This window comes from Lycorma delicatula, chromosome 11 (assembly GCF_047948215.1).
Source record: "Lycorma delicatula isolate Av1 chromosome 11, ASM4794821v1, whole genome shotgun sequence".
Taxonomy (NCBI): Eukaryota; Metazoa; Arthropoda; class Insecta; order Hemiptera; family Fulgoridae; genus Lycorma; species Lycorma delicatula.
This window is the reverse complement of record NC_134465.1, coordinates 58,194,700-58,213,025: the sequence shown is the minus strand read 5'-3', so window position 1 is coordinate 58,213,025 and position 18,326 is coordinate 58,194,700. Positions and strand designations below refer to the sequence as shown.

The window sequence follows — 18,326 nt, the reverse complement described above, 5'->3', positions numbered from 1 at the left end:
CCTCCATCTTCATCAAGATTTGGCCCATTGCAATTTTCACTTATTTCTTTACTTAAAGAGGGGAGTGTTTTAAGGGTATTCGTTTCACCAGCCAGAGTTGATGGAATGAAGGATGCTGCAAGGATTGTGGAAACACTGTCAGAGTTCTTCATTGACAGAATGAGAAAACTGTTTCACCGCTAGGTGAAACAAGTTTTTGTAAATGATGACATTTAGGTACAAATAAAATGTATTTTATGCTGTATTTGACTATTCGCACTTGGGATAAGAGCAACTGTTGAGATATGTTACATCCCTCAATTAGCTAATTTCAATACACTATTTACATAATACTAGCAAATAATAGAGGAATGAGCTTTGCACTAATTTGGTGACAGGTATTTCAATAAATATATAGGATATGTGGGTGTGATGTTCCCTAAATTTAGGTACTGATTAAAACTTGAATACTAGATCGTGGATACCGGTGTTCTTTGGTGGTTGGGTTTCAATTAACTACACATCTCAGGAATAGTCGAACTGAGAATGTACAAGACTACACTTCATTTACACTCATACATATCATCCTCATTCATCCTCTGAAGAATTATCTAAACGGTAATTACCGGAGGCTAAACTGGAAAATGAAAAAGAAAAGGTACTGATTACAAAAAATAACATGAGTGTTTAAAAACCCTTAAAACAAAATTACTGAAAACATAAAAATTAATAATGTTTTCAAACTTTACTACATGGCATCTATACATTATTTAATGGATTTATTGAATATCTAAAATGCAGTAAAATAGTAAACTCACAATATCATTGTACATACTAACTTAAAAAAATAAATACTTACAGTTGTGTGAATTTTTTTCCTGTTTTTTATACTCCTTTTCTCTTGCAACTATAAAATAAAAACAAAAAATCCAAAGATAATGTAGAAAAAAAACAATAAAATATATTAATCATAAATTCAAAGGGAACATTAAGTAAACGGAGAAATTATGCTACTCTGTGTAAATTTGTATCTAATAAATAATCTAAATAAAATATATCTTGCTAAATTTTGTACTAGCTAACCCCAAAATTTTCTCAAAATTGACAAAATAGTTATAAAAAATGTAGGTTAAAGCAGAATACGTAGGAACAAATACGTAGTAATGACAGATTCAATGAATGCAAGTCCTTGCATCAATTTTCAAATTCAGTGAGGGGAATGTAAATAAATAAAAAACAAAGTTTAATTTTATCATACAAATTTATACAATATACATGAAAATAACTTCAAAAAATCTAAATAAATTTATGTGAACCGTCAATAGCCAAAATAAAAATATAATTAAATAACATCCAAAATAAGACTAAGTCAAAATCCACACATACCGATAATAATATATCCATTGTGAAACATTATGATTTTTGTACAAAGGAATGTGAGAGAATTCAACTGTAGAAAAACTACTAGCCATTTAGAACCAAAAATTTACTGCCAGCAATTTTTAGTTAAATATCAAGTACTAGTTCAAATTAATTATATTCTATAACTTATATAGTGTTACCTTTCCTGAAGGACTGGCAGTTTAATTACACACTGTTTTTAAACATTTATTACATCTCCCAGTATTCAAGATTACGACCACTTAACAATATTGTATTAGTACAACAGGGATAACTGAATAAACGTTCAGTAAAATAATTAATCCAACTGTAATTACAATAAAATTGGTTGACCATTAAATTGAACAAATTCTTCAGAATAATAATCATAATAAGGTCAACATATGGACTGATTAAACCAACAAATAGTCAGCTACACTATCTGATAATCTTATTTGATAAACAGATTTTTTCAATTATGTATAAACTATATCTACAACTCTACCAAATCATATGTGTACAAAACAATATTGATTTAAAAATTATCAATTTAAGGATAAATACCATAGGAATAAATCCTTGCATGTCAACAGTAACATTTTTATTTACATTTATTATTATTTTTAAGTTCAACTATGTAATGCAGAAATTCTTTTGCGACCAAACTTTCACCTCCTTGCACCTAGTGGTTTCTTTCTCATTCCAGATATAGTCTTGATAAATGAAATTGAGTTACAGCTTGTCAAAAGGTGATTCTAGTTCACTAAATTTACAGACTGATTAATGATATTTTCAGAAAAATTAAAAAATAACACGAGTGTTCAAAAAAAAATTTAGTTGATAAAATGAAACAACCAAAAAAATGCAGACATAATAGCGAGTCAAAATGGAAGCCAAAATAAAAATATATTTATGATATCAAAAATAAGAAAAATCAATCCGTGCATACTGATAACATATCCACTGAAAAGTTATGATATTTGCATCATAACCATAAACAAAAAAGTATCCATTTAGAACAAAAAATTAATTGCCAACTATCCTTTGTTAAGTATCAAGTACAACTTGAAATTAATTATATTTTATATCATATACAGTGTTACAATACTTGAAGGGCGGTACTGTTTTAATACACACAGTTTTTAACATTCATTAAATCTCCCAGTGATTAAACCAACAAATGGTCAACTCTAGTACTTTATAATTTTAACCAGTTTTTTCTTACTATTATGGCATTTTATACGTAGTAAATAAAAATATTAAAACTGTATAAAAAAACGTATGATAATTCTCACTAATTATTTGATAACAGAAAAAGTTTCTTTCTCTATATTTGACCGAGATATATATTTTGTCTTCAAAGTAGCCACCACTGAAAATCCAGTTTCGCAAAGGTAGGATGTTGAAAATGGTAATAGTATATAAAATACTCTTCTTTTCATTGCAGAAAACTCATCATCCATCCCTGCCCAAAATTCAAAGAGTGATTTATTACTAAATTGTCTTTTCATTTCGCCACTTGCAATGAAGTCTTGAAGATTTCTTCTTTGATAGTTGAGAACCCTTTGGGATTACTTTGAAATGGATCCCTAACCCACTCGTAACTTGCTACAAAGTTTTCGTCAGCAGGAAAAATACTTATTAAAATTCTCAGCCAACATGGCTAAATGATTTTCAGTGGTTAAAAAAACAATTTTTACATGTTGTTCTTCAGCCTTCTAAGTTTTAATACATTAATCCACATTTGCAAACATTTATAGGTTTGATTTAAATTTCTACTTCACAATTCCAATTTTCCACAAAACGCATTAAGTTTCCACACATATATATGTATTTGCTCCTTGGAGTTGATGATTCAACTATTTAATTTCTCGAATGGTATTTAATTTCTTGAATATGCCAACCAAGTAGCTCAATTCCATCACTGAAATGAAACTTCTTTAGGTCAGTTTCCTCTAATAGAAAAATGGTGATTTCATCTCTTAATTCACAAACACACTACAAAAATTTCCTACATGATAACCATCTTGCATCGCAGAAGGTACCATATAATCCATCAAATTTTGACAAACAATTGGACATGGAAAAAGTTTGTGCAAAATTGATCTCAAAAAACATTACTGTTGAACAGAAAAACAACAGGGTGGAAGTGTGCTGCCATCTTCTAGGGCGACTTGAAACTGATCCTTATTTTCTAAAAAATGTTATAATTGGTGATGAATCTTGCATAGTGTACAACCCAGAAACAAAATGGCAGAGCAAGGAGTGGTACACTTCAAAGACAATTAACTACAAGACCTTATATTCTATGAAAACAATTCTAATTAACATTTAGTTCATTTATTTCTTTATAGAGGCGTCCAACAAAATTCTTTCAACCTGAACAGAGACAGTCATGAAATATTCAACAATGTTAGAATAATCTGTTGCTTCAAGAAAAAATGACCCAAGTAATTGTTCCAAATTTTATTTTTTTTTTATTACTAATTCGATAGATTTTTTGCTTACCTTAATTAAAGTTATATAATAAAATTTTCCAAAACATACCTAAACAAAATTAAAAACAAAATATGAATTCAGAAAATGTTTATTGTGGTATAAAAAATAATTTAAAAACATCAATATTTGAACATAATCCTTTTGTCTGGCACGACATTTTTGATACATTATCACAAAAATTTTTAACAAACGTTTTTTTTAAGTAGAACAAAATTACCCACACACAAAATTTAAACCAATACCAATTTATTCATCGTCATCATTCACACAACGACGCGCTCTCCTACGTCTACAACGTCTCTTAGAGCTACGCCGGCGTTTACACCTAGAGCGTCTTCGTTTGCAAGATCGTCTTCTACGCCTTGACCTGCAGCGCGATCTTGACCTACGACGCCGTGACCTAGATCTACATGTTCTTCGTCTTCTTCTACCACAACCTCTTGCTCTTGCAGTCATAATTAGATTATCATCTTCAATCGGTTCTATCAAAAAATGACCGTTTTGAAGTTTTAACACTCCGTACTGTACACCTCTCTTTAATGCAGTATTTATGGATCTCTTCAACTGATCGCTATTACAATTATACTCTTGACGTATGTAATCCATAATCTCTTTCCGTGTAGACCCTTTGGTCTCTTTTAAATGATGTATCGCAGCTAATACTAACTCAGATGCTTTTATTTCCCCTTGCGCTCGTGTCCTTCCAGTAAATGGAGGTTCCAAATTATCCTCATTATTATCCAAAAGTGTTATTTGACTCATGTTAAAAATACTGATAATTTAGAATATGTTCAAACAAAATAAAACAAGAAAGAGAATACTGTGAAAATTTTATAATTAATTTTTTAACTAAAAAGAAAAGAATGTAAATCATAACAATGTTTCCTAGCAACCGATTCAAAAATATATATATTTAATTTACTGATGTTACAAGGTGAAACAAACTTAAAAAATTTACAAAACTTTATAAAGGTTTACTCCTAAAAAAAGCTTGTAAAGAGTACCTAATGATAAAAACATTTTCCACTCATGATCCAAATAAAATGTAACAATTAAAAAAACTTAAAATTTTAAAAAGAAACATCTAAAATTCAAATTCACTTGCAGTGCCTACTATATACACCCTGCAAGTAATTATGTAACTATGCACTAGTAGACTTACCACAGGGCTTCAAAGAAACGCCCCTGTAGCCAGTTGGATAAATGAATGATGGACTGCATCAAGCATCTTTAGAGCAGTGGCCCAGCCGACAAATACACCAGACAGCCAAAGTCTAAGTGGTCAGTAGAAGTGCAACATGCACACATGATCAGCTCCCCAATGAGTATTGAATAGAACTCTCAGCATGTCTAGCTTCTTTAAATCTGTTGCCCATGTCAGTCGTTCGACAAACCATAATCCAAGAAATCAAACCTGCATGCATGGTTCAACTGGTTCACTATATAAAAACAGTTGACTGTCAACATGTTCCCTCAACCAGGAAAAGCAAATGCATTTCAATTTTTCCGGGGAAAATGTGTGTCTAGTCGATTTACACCACGATTCTAAGCGAGTTAATGTGTTTTGAAGCAGTCTCTCATGAGTAGCTAACGTTCTAGAAAAAAAATAGAAAAAATCATCTACAAAGAACACACAACGGGTTTTCGCATGCAGATTGCTATACTATTTATAGCTTTGACAAACAAAATAATACTTAGGACACTTTCCTGTGGTATTCAGTTTTCTAGTGTAAACTTTTCAGATAGCATCGTTCCAACTCGAACGGACCAACTACTCATGAAGTAGTTGGTCCGTTAAATGCAAGGAGATTCCCATGTATACCCCATTCATCAAGTTTATTTAGAATTTCTCTCCTTCAAACTGTGTAATATACCTTTTGCAAATCGAAAAATACAGCAACAAGGCGTTGGCAGAAAAGAAAGATGTTTTGAATGACAGATTGAAGAGAAACTACGTGATGAATAGACTACCTCAGTGGAAACCCCGTTGCTTGGGGGCAATTAGGGCATTTATCTGGTTCCTTGGGAGAAATTCCCTAATTTTAGATGGTAAAATATTCTATTATAGACATACAAAACATGTTGTAATGCAGTACCCGGGAGGTGAGATAACATACTAAGTGATATTATCAATTCCAGGGGAAGTGTCACAGGAATTGTTCAATGCATACCTTAGATCATCAAAAGAAAATTGGATCTTTAATTCCATTTGCAATTTTCCGATAACAAATGGCACCATATTCTACCTGCAACTTATATCTGAAAAACTCATGACAATATTATGATTTAAGTGAAACTGCCATAAACATGTTTCCAAATCTGTTCACCACATCTATTGTCGTTGTTATGAGGATGCCGTTGTTTTCCAGTCCAATCAGCTGCGGAGATTGTCACGATCTACATACAATCTGAATTTTTCCCAATACAACAGTTGATGGTGTTTGAGAAATGTAATCGAGATAATTCAGCCAATATTTTTGTATAGCACACCGAAACACTCATCGGCAAACAGCCTTGGCATTGTGGAAGACACAGAGCAATTCCAGTCATAGGTCTTCAATTGAAATGATGTAAAACCCTGCGCCGGTCCTTTAGTTTACACCAGCAGTCTTCATCCCACAAAATAACAGTAGGCCGCCTTGGCTTTCCAGATTTTGCAAGGTTGAATTCATTCACGCTAGAATTTGTTGTGTAAACTTTGCAAGTTGGTAGATTGAGCTACCACTCTCATAATGGCTAAAGGAATCTCCGTATCCGATCCACTCCGCTATCTGAACTACCCATAAGTGTTGCTGACTCTGAGATAAATCATTATTACACACAGAGAAAGCAATTGGTCTATGATGGCTTCCGAAGAAATTTTTTGAGACACCAGATAAGATGTGAGGGTAGGGTTGCTGAACAAGGACAGATCAATGCACGAAAATGTACCTAATGATATTGATACGACTCATCATTTAATAAGTGGAGATCTAAGTTCTGACTCAGTGAATCAACTATAGTGTCTCAAGAAGAACATAATGATAAGACCGTAAGTAGTGTTGGGCTTGAAATTGCCAATGGTTAGGCAGGGAAAAGAATCTGTGAAAACAGACTGGACATATCCTCACTGATATTGGAATTAGGCGGAAGGTGTATACGTAGCACATATTCATTTTAAATGACACCAATATCTTAATGGAGACTGCAGGGATGTTTGTCACTAGTACCGGGTAGTCGCAATTAAACCGTTTACGGATAGTTGCGAGTTGACTGTCTTAAAAACAAAATTTTAGAAAAAAATAAAATTACTTGAAAAAAGAAAATAATTATCAGCGAAATTTGATATGTTATTCAAAGATGGAAAAAATAACATAGATTCTATAAAATTCAAAAAGGAAGAATTATTTTAAAACTATTTAATAAGTGAATTTTCAGTTAAAAAAAAGAAAGTGAGATAAAACTCAAAATATTACAAGAAAGTCAGAGGTAACCTTTCCCATTAGAATCGTGTTTTATACAAAACAAACCAATAACAAAAAATATAATAATAAAAAAAAAATTGGAAGAAATGATAATACTGCAGTCTATATATAAATATAAGACTGATATTTTTTTACCACAGTATTCGGCTGTAAAACTTACTACTGTATATATATATATATATATATTGGCTAAAACACTGCAAGTGCTGACAGAACACTTTCTCATACCATACTCTTTAGTCCTCACCCTTCAACTCGGGGAACAACGTTCCACCCCCACCTGTAGGAATTTTTTTTATACCACCCTCAATTTATCCCCTGCTCACGGACATGTTGTCAATCGCCGTCAGTTTTGAAAACTCCTCAGGGAACCAACTTCCTTACTAAGTCTTTTAACTGATAAGCTCATAAAGAACTTCTCATCTCTTTTTTTTTTTATTTTTAACAAACGTGTCGTCTTACTTTCACTACCATACTTAGTAAGAAAACTTATTTCAATATTTTATCTCGTTTTAGTCAACTGACGATACATCCTATTAATTTATTCAATTAATTTGATATGAAAAACTACCTTTAAAAATAAATTTTACATGTCGTTTCGCCTGAAATTTAAGCTTACTGAAATATAAAAACAACCCGATTTCAGAATGATACTGTACTGTCCTGATTTAAATAAGATAAACTTATAAAATAAATTATATGAAATGTCACGTAAGCTTAGCTTAATTTTTTTGTTTGGTTTCACTATATTTTAGGACATTTCATAATACTTTTTTATGTATTCGTTGGTTTTTTCTTGTATTTTATACGGTTGGTAACCTATAATCAGATTTAAAACACAAAACACCGACATTCTTGACTTTAATTTAAAAATAATAATAACCAATCAAGAAATTTTTTAACAGAATTTTTATATGTATTCTAGGATCCCCATTGCGGTTTCCCCCGTTATATATACTTGTGTTTCTCGTTACGGTAAATTTTATTTTTACTTTATGTTTTTTGTCATATAACCGGAGGTAAGAGCAGCCAGTCGCATCGTACATACAGCAACAGTGGCAAGGCTGTATTGGTTGAGTCGCCGCGCCGTACCACTTAAAAAATAGAATAAACCCCAATATAGTGTTTTTAATTTGATTTCATTAAAATATTTAAATGGCAGAAAGGCTCCTGGAATAGACGGAATACCTGTAGAATTACTGCGCAGTGCAGGTGAGGAAGCGATTGATAGATTATACAAACTGGTGTGTAATATTTATGAAAAAGGGGAATTTCCGTCAGACTTCAAAAAAGGGTTATAATAATGATACCAAAGAAAGCAGGGGCAGATAAATGTGAAGAATACAGAAAAATTAGTTTAACTAGTCATGCATCGAAAATCTTAACTAGAATTCTATACAGAAGAATTGAGAGGAGTGTGGAGGAAGTGTTAGGAGAAGACCAATTTGGTTTCAGGAAAAGTATAGGGACAAGGGAAGCAATTTTAGGCCTCAGATTAATAGTAGAAGGAAGATTAAAGAAAAAAACAAACCAACATACTTGGCGTTTATAGACCTAGAAAAGGCATTCGATAACGTAGACTGGAATAAAATGTTCAGCATTTTAAAAAAATTAGGGTTCAAATACAGAGATAGAAGAACAATTGCTAACATGTACAGGAACCAAACAGCAACAGTAATAATTGAAGAACATAAGAAAGAAGCCGTAATAAGAAAGGGAGTCCGACAAGGATGTTCCCTATCTCCGTTACTTTTTAATCTTTACATGGAACTAGCAGTTAATGATGTAAAAGAACAATTTAGATTCGGAGTAACAGTACAAGGTGAAAAGATAAAGATGCTACGATTTGCTGATGATATACTAATTCTAGCCGAGAGTAAAAAGGATTTAGAAGAAACAATGAACGCATAGATGAAGTCCTACGCAAGAACTATCGCATGAAAATAAACAAGAACAAAACAAAAGTAATGAAACGTAGTAGAAATAACAAAGATGGACCACTGAATGTGAAAATAGTAGGAGAAAAGATTATGGAGGTAGAAGAATTTTGTTATTTGGGAAATAGAATTACTAAAGATGGACGAAGCAGGAGCGATATAAAATGCCGAATAGCACAAGCTAAACGAGCCTTCAGTAAGAAATATAATTTGTTCACATCAAAAATTAATTTAAATGTCAGGAAAAGATTTTTGAAAGTGTATGTTTGGAGTGTCGCTTTATATGGAAGTGAAACTTGTACGATCGGAGTATCTGAGAAGAAAAGATTAGAAGCTTTTGAAATGTGGTGCTATAGGAGAATGTTAAAAATCAGATGGGTGGATAAAGTGACAAATGGAGAGGTATTGCGGCAAATAGATGAAGAAATAAGCATTTGGAAAAATATAGTTAAAAGAAGAGACAGACTTACAGGCCACATACTAAGGCATCCTGGAATAGTCGCTTTAATATTGGAAGGACAGGTAGAAGGGAAAAATTGTGTAGGCAGGCCACGTTTGGAATATGTAAAACAAATTGTTAGTGATGTATGATGTAGAGGGTATACTGAAATGAAACGACTAGCACTAGATAGGAAATCTTGGAGAGCTGCATCAAACCAGTCAAATGACTGAAGACAAAAAAAAAAAATTTGATTTCATCTTGTCTATTTATCTGAAGTATATTCCCAAATCTATTGAATATTTTGTTTAGTATAATAGGAAATTGGGAAAACTTTTAATCATTATACAAAGTTTTTTTACCTTTCTTCACTTCTTTCACGGTCGAATTTTGAAAAATCAAATTTTTTTAGATATTTCCATGAAGATTACCGAGAAATTAAAAAAAAAAATAGTGTACTGTAATATTACCACATTTTAACTTGAAATTTTAAAAACTCCTTTCTTAATGTGCATTTACACCGTAAGAAGAACATGTACACAAATTTTAATAAATTTATTTTCAGTATTTTCTCCTATGAGTTATTCAGAATATCTTTTTTTTTAACCCACCCTGTCGGTCTAATGGTGAACGCGTCTTCCCAAATCAGCTGATTTGATAATCGAGAGCGTTCAAGTCGTAGTAAAAGCAGTTGCTTATATACGGGTTTGAATACTAGATCGTGGATACCGGTGTTCTTTAGTGGTTGGGATTTTTCAATTAACAACACATCTCAGGAATGGTCGAACGTAGACTATACAAGAATACACTCATATATATCATCCTCACTCATCCTCTGAAGTAATACCCTCTGAACGGTAATTCCCAGAAGAAAAGAAAGAAAGAAGGATATCTTTTTTATCGCTCGTGATTTCAATGTGGCTTCACCAGCAATATTTTTTTTTAATATCAAACTTATTTATTTATAAATAAAATTTATTTAATCAAGAATATTGTTTTTAGATTTTCATTAAATCCTGATAAAACGATAGATATATATTTTTTTTTTTTAATGTAGAATGAATATATGATAAACAACGAATTATTTTCCAACGCTTGAACAAAAAATAAAACTAAAAAAAAAATTGAACAATCTTTGTTAAATCAATATTTCTTATTAATGAATTGAAATAATCCAATAAAAAATGATAATCAAAAGCCAAATAAAGACAAAATATATTAAAATTTTTAATCTGCACCCTCATTTCGACTTGGCCCTCACTGAATGGTTACTTACGTTTCCCGTCGTGGTCAGGGAAAATGTAGCCGGTCATGGCTCGATCGCCCGCTCTTCCCGTCTAGCCAGAGGGCTCTTTCGCTTAGACCCCGCTGTGTTCATTAAACTCATGCTTCTGAAAATAATCATGATAATAAAAATTAAAGCCTGTTTAATTTATAAAAACTATCAGTATATTGTAATTTCTTCAGAGGAACAATTTGGTCAATACAGGGCCCGAAACTTTGAGTGATCTAACAATGGGGATTTCAAAACAGTCGAATTTTAAAAACTCCTTTCCTAATATGCATTTATACCGTAACAAGATGTATACAAATGTTAATCAATTAGTTTTTGCTTGTCGTTGATTATGAATCACTCAGGTTATATTGTCAATAAGACCCCTACTAATAAATATCTTGGGAACGGCTTGCTGTAAGAAAGAAATATGAGAATTTAGCGGTCCGTATGAGAAGTATATCACCTTAACGGATTATTTATTATCTCCACGCGTTTTAATAAATAATTTTTCATTTTTAGATACCATTCCCGAATGACCTTGAATTGTTAGATCAAGAATATACTTGACGCATGCAAAAGTTAGCCTTTAACCTATTAACAAATACCGTGTTTGAATTTTGAAAATCGGACGATTATTTGCAGAGATATAAGAGTACCCTATTGCACCTCCCAAAACAGCGCCCCAGGGGCACCGGGGTTATTACCAGTTTTTTGTGATGATTCGTTCTAGCCACCTATGAGATGCTTGCATATCTTAACTACTCTAGCCTCGCACGCAGTCCTCACGAGAAGTCTATTATTGTTAAACAAAGATTTTTTAAATTTATTTAATATTATTTTATTTAACTTAAATCTAATTCAATTGTTTTTGTAATATTATTCACTCGATTGATTCTAATTATTCAGTTCAAACCCAGCTTATACAGTGATAGACTCATAGTTCACAGTTCATTAATCTAATTCATTAACGTTTATGCATCAACCGGCAAACATCCACTACTACATAAGTACTTATATATACTATATCTATATATATATATATATATATATATATATATATATATATATATATATATATACTTGTATATTTTTTTCTCGAGATTTTTTGAGATGAAATACAGTATACCTAAAATTCTTCTCAGTTAAACCAAGAAACATGAGTAAAAATACGGTTTCGATTAATCGAGTAGTTTCTTTGTTTATTCAGAACAAACAAAAACCCTCTTTCTCTTTATATAATAGTGCACATATATATACACACACACACTATTGGTTGTGTTTGTATATATATATACATACACACACAAACACAACGGGTGTACAAAGAAAAATTCCGGGGTTTTAATTAATTACATATCTTAGATGAAGGTTGATTTAAGGCCAAAATCAAAAAACAAAAAGATAATTTTAGGTACGTGCATGGCCATAGATTGATTCCCTATCTTTCCGTTTGACCACGTCATTAACAAAGATACAACTTCATCTGTGTTTCGCAGTTTTTTAAATGCGAATCTGAAGTTCAGTTCAACTTGCTTTCGGGTAGAAAGTGTAATTGTGAACCTTCATCGAGGATGTAATCAATTTGAAACGATCAGATATCTGAGTAAAAGATAATTTTTTTTTTACACAAAAAATTAATATCAAGGTTTTAAAGCTATTTCATATCTCTTAAAATTGACTTACAAGTACGGAACGACCGATAGAATTTGAAGAAAACGTTGAACGTGTCAGGGAGTCTTTCCTGCTAGTAGGCCGGCCGCAAACTAGAATGCCGGTGATGACATTGTGGAATGTTCTAACAGAGCGCTTACATATGCGTTTATACTGTTTACAGCTGTTACGGTTTTGAAACCTACAGACTACTCTCTGCGTGCCGACTTCGCGATCGAAATGTTGGGGCATAAAGAAGACAACTTTTTTTATAGTACTGTGTTTAGTAATGAGTCAACATTTCATCTTTTTGGAAAAATTAATATACATAATGTCTATAATAAGGGGGAGATAAAAATAACGCTAAGAACTGTTACAATGCGAAAATGACTTCCCAAAATTGATGTTTTTTCTGTTCAATATCCCGATAGCAAGTTTACGAACCATTGTTTTTGAAAGCGTAACAGGAGTTCTTTATTTGGATAAGTTTCGTTATGGTTCTTTCCTCAAATGTAAGGTGGACCAAAGAATTTTATATGACACAGGACTGAGGCAGCTATCGTTTCTATTACTCTAAACATGTGGTTCCTCCTCTATGAATCATGAGACCTTGCCGTTGGTGAGGGGGCTTGAGTGCTCAGGGATACAGAGTAGCTGGACCGAAGGTGCAACCATATCGGAGAGGTATCTGTTGAAAGCCAGACTAAGAAATGATTCCTGAAAGAGGGCAGCAGCTCTTTCAGTAGTTGTTAGTCAGAATGCGTGAGTCAGAATGACTTAAACGGCCATATCAACATCACTCAGTCCTCTGAGTACTGCGCAGCTGAAAGCAATGGAAAACTACAGCTGCTGTTTTTCCAAGAAAATGTGGCTCTCTGCATTTTCATATAACAATGATGGAAACGACTAGTACTACATAGGGAATCTTGGAGAGCTACATCAAACCAGTCAAATGACTGAAGACAAAAAAAAAAACATGTGGTTAAAGTACGAGACAAACTCTCCTATCGATTGGATTTGTGTTGCGTAGCGAAAGGTACTCACATTGTAAGTTATTATTTAATTTTATTTGCGATTTATTACTCTAAGTCAAAGTTAAAAGATATGAAATACCTTTAAAACCCCGATATTAGTTTTTTGTATAAAAAAAATTATACACCCCAGTGGTTCATGACTTCAAAAAATTTTTATTTAGTAACATCTTCAAAGTTATTTTATTTTTTATTAATTTTATTATCTTCACACATTTACTTTACAATTAGTTCATGTAATTTTTATTTTTGTAATTTTTATTGACAATAATTTTTTTTAATAGTGCTTGCTCTGGTTTCCCTTAATTTGTCCAGACAAAATATTTAGCCTTTCATTTTTAAAACTGATAATTAAGACACCTATCTATTTTTATTTTACTTATTTAAATTAGAATCGTACAATAATTTTAATAAAATATTTTTTTTATTTGTGTGTGTGTGTGTGTACATAATTATATATATATATATATATATATATATATATATACATATATAGATAAAAGTAAATATTATTTTCAAAAAGAATAATAAAAAAGCCAAAATAACTAGAAATTTATGAACAATATCTGTTCAGTCATGCGTAAATATATTGGGATTGAAACTGACATTTGAAACAATACCAGACTATACAAAAATAGTATTGTATTATATAAAATGAAATAGAATAGAAGAATATAGAATTGGATGGAGTGTCAACGTGTTATGATATGGAAATAGGGTTGATAATATAATATAGCACAAGTGATAGGAATGAGAGAAAAACAAGAATAAAAAAAAAGTATTTAACAAAAAGTACGAAAAAATGAAGGTAAATAGTAATAACAGAATACAAAGAGAATTACAAAAAAGACGATAAAAGAATTATATGGATGGCAATCATCCGTACAAATGAAAACAATGGAAGAAAAATAGCGGTCCATATGGACTCACCTGCATTAATCCAATGTCTGTTTACACAAATATGTTTGCTCTAGCGCATGTGTATATGCATGTGAGTATGTATGTGTATGGATAAAGTTTTCAATGGGTGTGCAAACCCACTTACTGATCATAAGTACTAACTGAAATTGATATTCAAAGGCACTAGAAATAAAATTTCTAACATTTTTTGCAGACTAGAATAATAATAAAAATGTACCTTACAATGAGCGAGTTGTTGAAACGGGCAATTATAAACAATTTGTTTCCCCCGGTAACAATAATTTTTTCTTATTACACCATTCAGTCACCATGAGGTGGTGAATGAGTGACCAGCGTGCGTTTGAATCATACTACAGTCCATCAAATTTTAACAAACGAATTAACATGAAAAATGTTTGTGCGAAATTGGTCCAAAAAAACATAACTGTTGAACAGAAAAACAACAGAGTGGAAGTGTGCCGCGATGTTTTAAGGCTAATTGAAACTGATCCTGATTTTCTAAAAAATCTTATTACTGTCGATGAATCTTGGATATTTGAGTACAACTCAGAAACAAAACAAGGAGTGGCACACTTCAAAATCACCACGTCCCAAAAAAACCAAAAATGAGCAAATCATAATCATGGTAATTTATTTCTTCGATAGTAATGGCATTATTCATAAGGAATTTTTGGCTACAGGATGGACTGTAAATTAATATATTTACCGAGAAACTCTTGAAAGACTGCGGGAAAGTGTTGTCCGCATGAGACCAGCCATCAAAAGCAACTGGATGCTGCATCAGCGGTGCGGTGTGACAAGGTGTCGAACCGCACTCAGTACTTCCTCAACTACCTAATTTACCTTACTTGAGTACCTGCAAGTTTTTCCTGTTCCCGAATTTAAAAAAACACATCAAAGGACACCATTTTGGACCAGTATAAAACATTTAAAAAATGTAACCGAACAGCTGAAGGATATTCCGGTTTCTGAGTTCCAACACTGTTATGAAGAGTTGGAAAACCGTTTGAAGCATTCCGCATTTCCTAAAAAACTACTTCGACGCTGATAGAGTCATCTATAATTATATTGTAAATAAACAGTTTTTCCGAACCGTCTCACTATTTTATTTACAGACCTCGTTATGGGTTTTTTTTTGGTCTGGATGAACCAGTTTGACCTAAAACGTCAAGATCTGCAATAAAACAGATACCCCATTTTTGGCATTATCACCATACTTTTCCCTTTAATATAGCTATTCTAACTGAATTCGCCGTGAATGTAAAATTCTAGAATTCATTACTTTAAAGAATAAAAACATTCATATGCATAGATAAAATTTATAAAAAATTAATGTAAACTCCTAAAAGCAATTTAATAATATAAAAAGATTAAATACAGCGTTAAACATTAAGAAATCACATATATATTTATATATATATTCTGTTTAAAATGAATTGGAGGGATTTTACAAACGTTTCAGTACTATTCGTTTCCTTAATTCAATTATTATTAGTCCTCTGATGCATTATAATTCACTAAACTTGTATAAGACTTTAACGAGTGTAAAATCTAGCAGACGATGAAAGAAAATTAATTTACCATTAATTCAAATTTATTAATAATAATTAAAAAGTATTTTTCTTGTTGATGAAATAATTAATTTAGTATATAAAACTACTGCATACTTCTTAAAAATGTTTAATCATTGTTAAACCAAACGCTCGAAAAAAAAAATTAAATTATTTATAATAAATTTGTAACCAAAATGGTTACTAGATATCTAAAATTTGATTCATAAGTTATTTCCAAAAATGACATAACCAGCTTTAAAAATAACAAATATATCATGCAATCTTTTTACGGAAAATGAGAATGGACGTTGTTTCCAATTACTTTACTTATTGGATTAAATATTCACGTTAGCATGTCAACTCCCAACCAAATATAATTGTTATTCTATCCTACAAGTTATATTCTCATTTTCTTCAACAAAGGAACTGACTATACAGTAAACATCATTACTCTCAGAAAAAGCAATCTTGTATCCCTGTTAAGTCACAAGTGGGTTACGTGGGTTATAAATTTTATAGGATACACAATATTAAATGTTTATGTATTTCGTGTAGACTAATATATTCCTTTCTATTCGGAAACAGTCCGTTAAATACAATAGTTCATCTCAGCAGACCAGCAATTTAATATCCTAAAATGGATAGATTTGAAAAAAATTCAATTTTGAAGAATTGAAAAAAAATAGTTTTTTTTTGTTACGTTATACTTATTTATATATTTCTTTTGATTAGTTAAAAGATTAAAAGAAAAGCGATTAATATAAAAATAAATAAAACGAAAGAAAGAAAAAGTAAAAAAAAAAAACAAAAGAGGGAGAATTCTTAATAAGTTGTAATATGTTGTGTATTTAGATACGTTTGTTAAAGTTTACATTGCAAATGAAAACATATATTTCATAAAACCTAATAAAATTTAAAAAAATATTCTATTATGAAGTAGATTAAACAAATGCATTACCATATTCTATTTTATATTAATATAATTACATTATAGAAAAGCATACTTCACACACTATCAAACGTGTACGAACCTGAACCATTACTAATTACGAATCGGTAGTTCCCGCGTATAATCGTCATATTCCGTTGCCTGGTTACCTGTTATAAAAACTGAATATAAGTCGGCAGCGTTCGCGTCTATTCGTTTCATTCCGTTATAACCTGTAACTCACATATATTACCGTTTATCCTACTCAGTCCTGGAATAAAGCTTTTTCGAAAATTTTTACGGTTTGAATTATATCATGTCTAAAGGTCCAAAATTCATATTTTTTTACAATATTTTCCTATTTTTTTATTACAGCCCCTAAATCTACGTATCCTTGTATGGGACATCTTTAACCAACTTTTTCTTATGATAGGCCCTAAGGATATTTTTCATAAATATCTTGATATGAAATCAAGATAATCCAAGACATTATTTTTCGTAGTTCCCAAAGCAGTTTGGTCTCGCCTGTATTCAATCCAAGACGCTGTAGTGACCTGCAATCCAAGAACTGATGTCCCGTGCAGAGGATATAAAAGTTTGGTTACGTGTCAGTTACTAATATTACAGTTAAATTCGTATGAAAGTAACAGAGATTTTTTTTAAGTTTAAAAACATATTTGTAATAAAAAAAAAATGAAGTAATAAAGAACATTGACAGGTACTTACAATTATATTCTACAGAAAACTTACGATTCCTGCAATCAGCCATGTTGAAGTTTACAGAGCACCTGACAGACAACTAATATACCACGTTCCAAGATAGATCAAAACGTGCTGCCATCTCTTTTCTAACAAATGAACTACGTTGACATACCTTGTGAGAAAACTATCTGAAATACATCCTAATTTATGTCTCCTGCAACGATCGCCAGGACTGAGGAAGTTAAATAAAACTTCAATCTAATATGATTGTAGCTAAGCCCATCGAAAAATAATTTGAACCTTTTTCGTTGTATAATTAAAAATACATAAAATGTTATAGTACATAATTGTTACTATTAATTATTTTATTATAATAAGTTTTAACAAAATTGATACTTTTTCGGAATTTCTCAGCCAAAATATATTTTTTTATAATGTACGTATATAATTGTTTTTTTCGGAATACATGCGGATTTTCTAACGAATAATTATTCAATTTTCTAATTATTTTAAAAATGGAGTTATTAGTGATAAAATGAGCTTAAAAGTTTTCCATATTTATACATA

General features: G+C 31.3%; 1 long non-coding RNA gene across 1 annotated transcript; it reads right to left on the bottom strand.

Annotated features, from left to right (window-relative positions):
- Positions 1 to 837: 837 nt before the first annotated feature.
- On the bottom strand, positions 838 to 17,833 carry LOC142332343 (uncharacterized). Its single transcript, XR_012758267.1, has 3 exons — positions 17,784 to 17,833; positions 10,975 to 11,089; positions 838 to 886 (listed from the first exon to the last, which is right to left on the bottom strand). It is a non-coding gene; the product is annotated as an uncharacterized LOC142332343 (long non-coding RNA).
- Between the last annotated feature and the right edge of the window lie 493 nt (positions 17,834 to 18,326).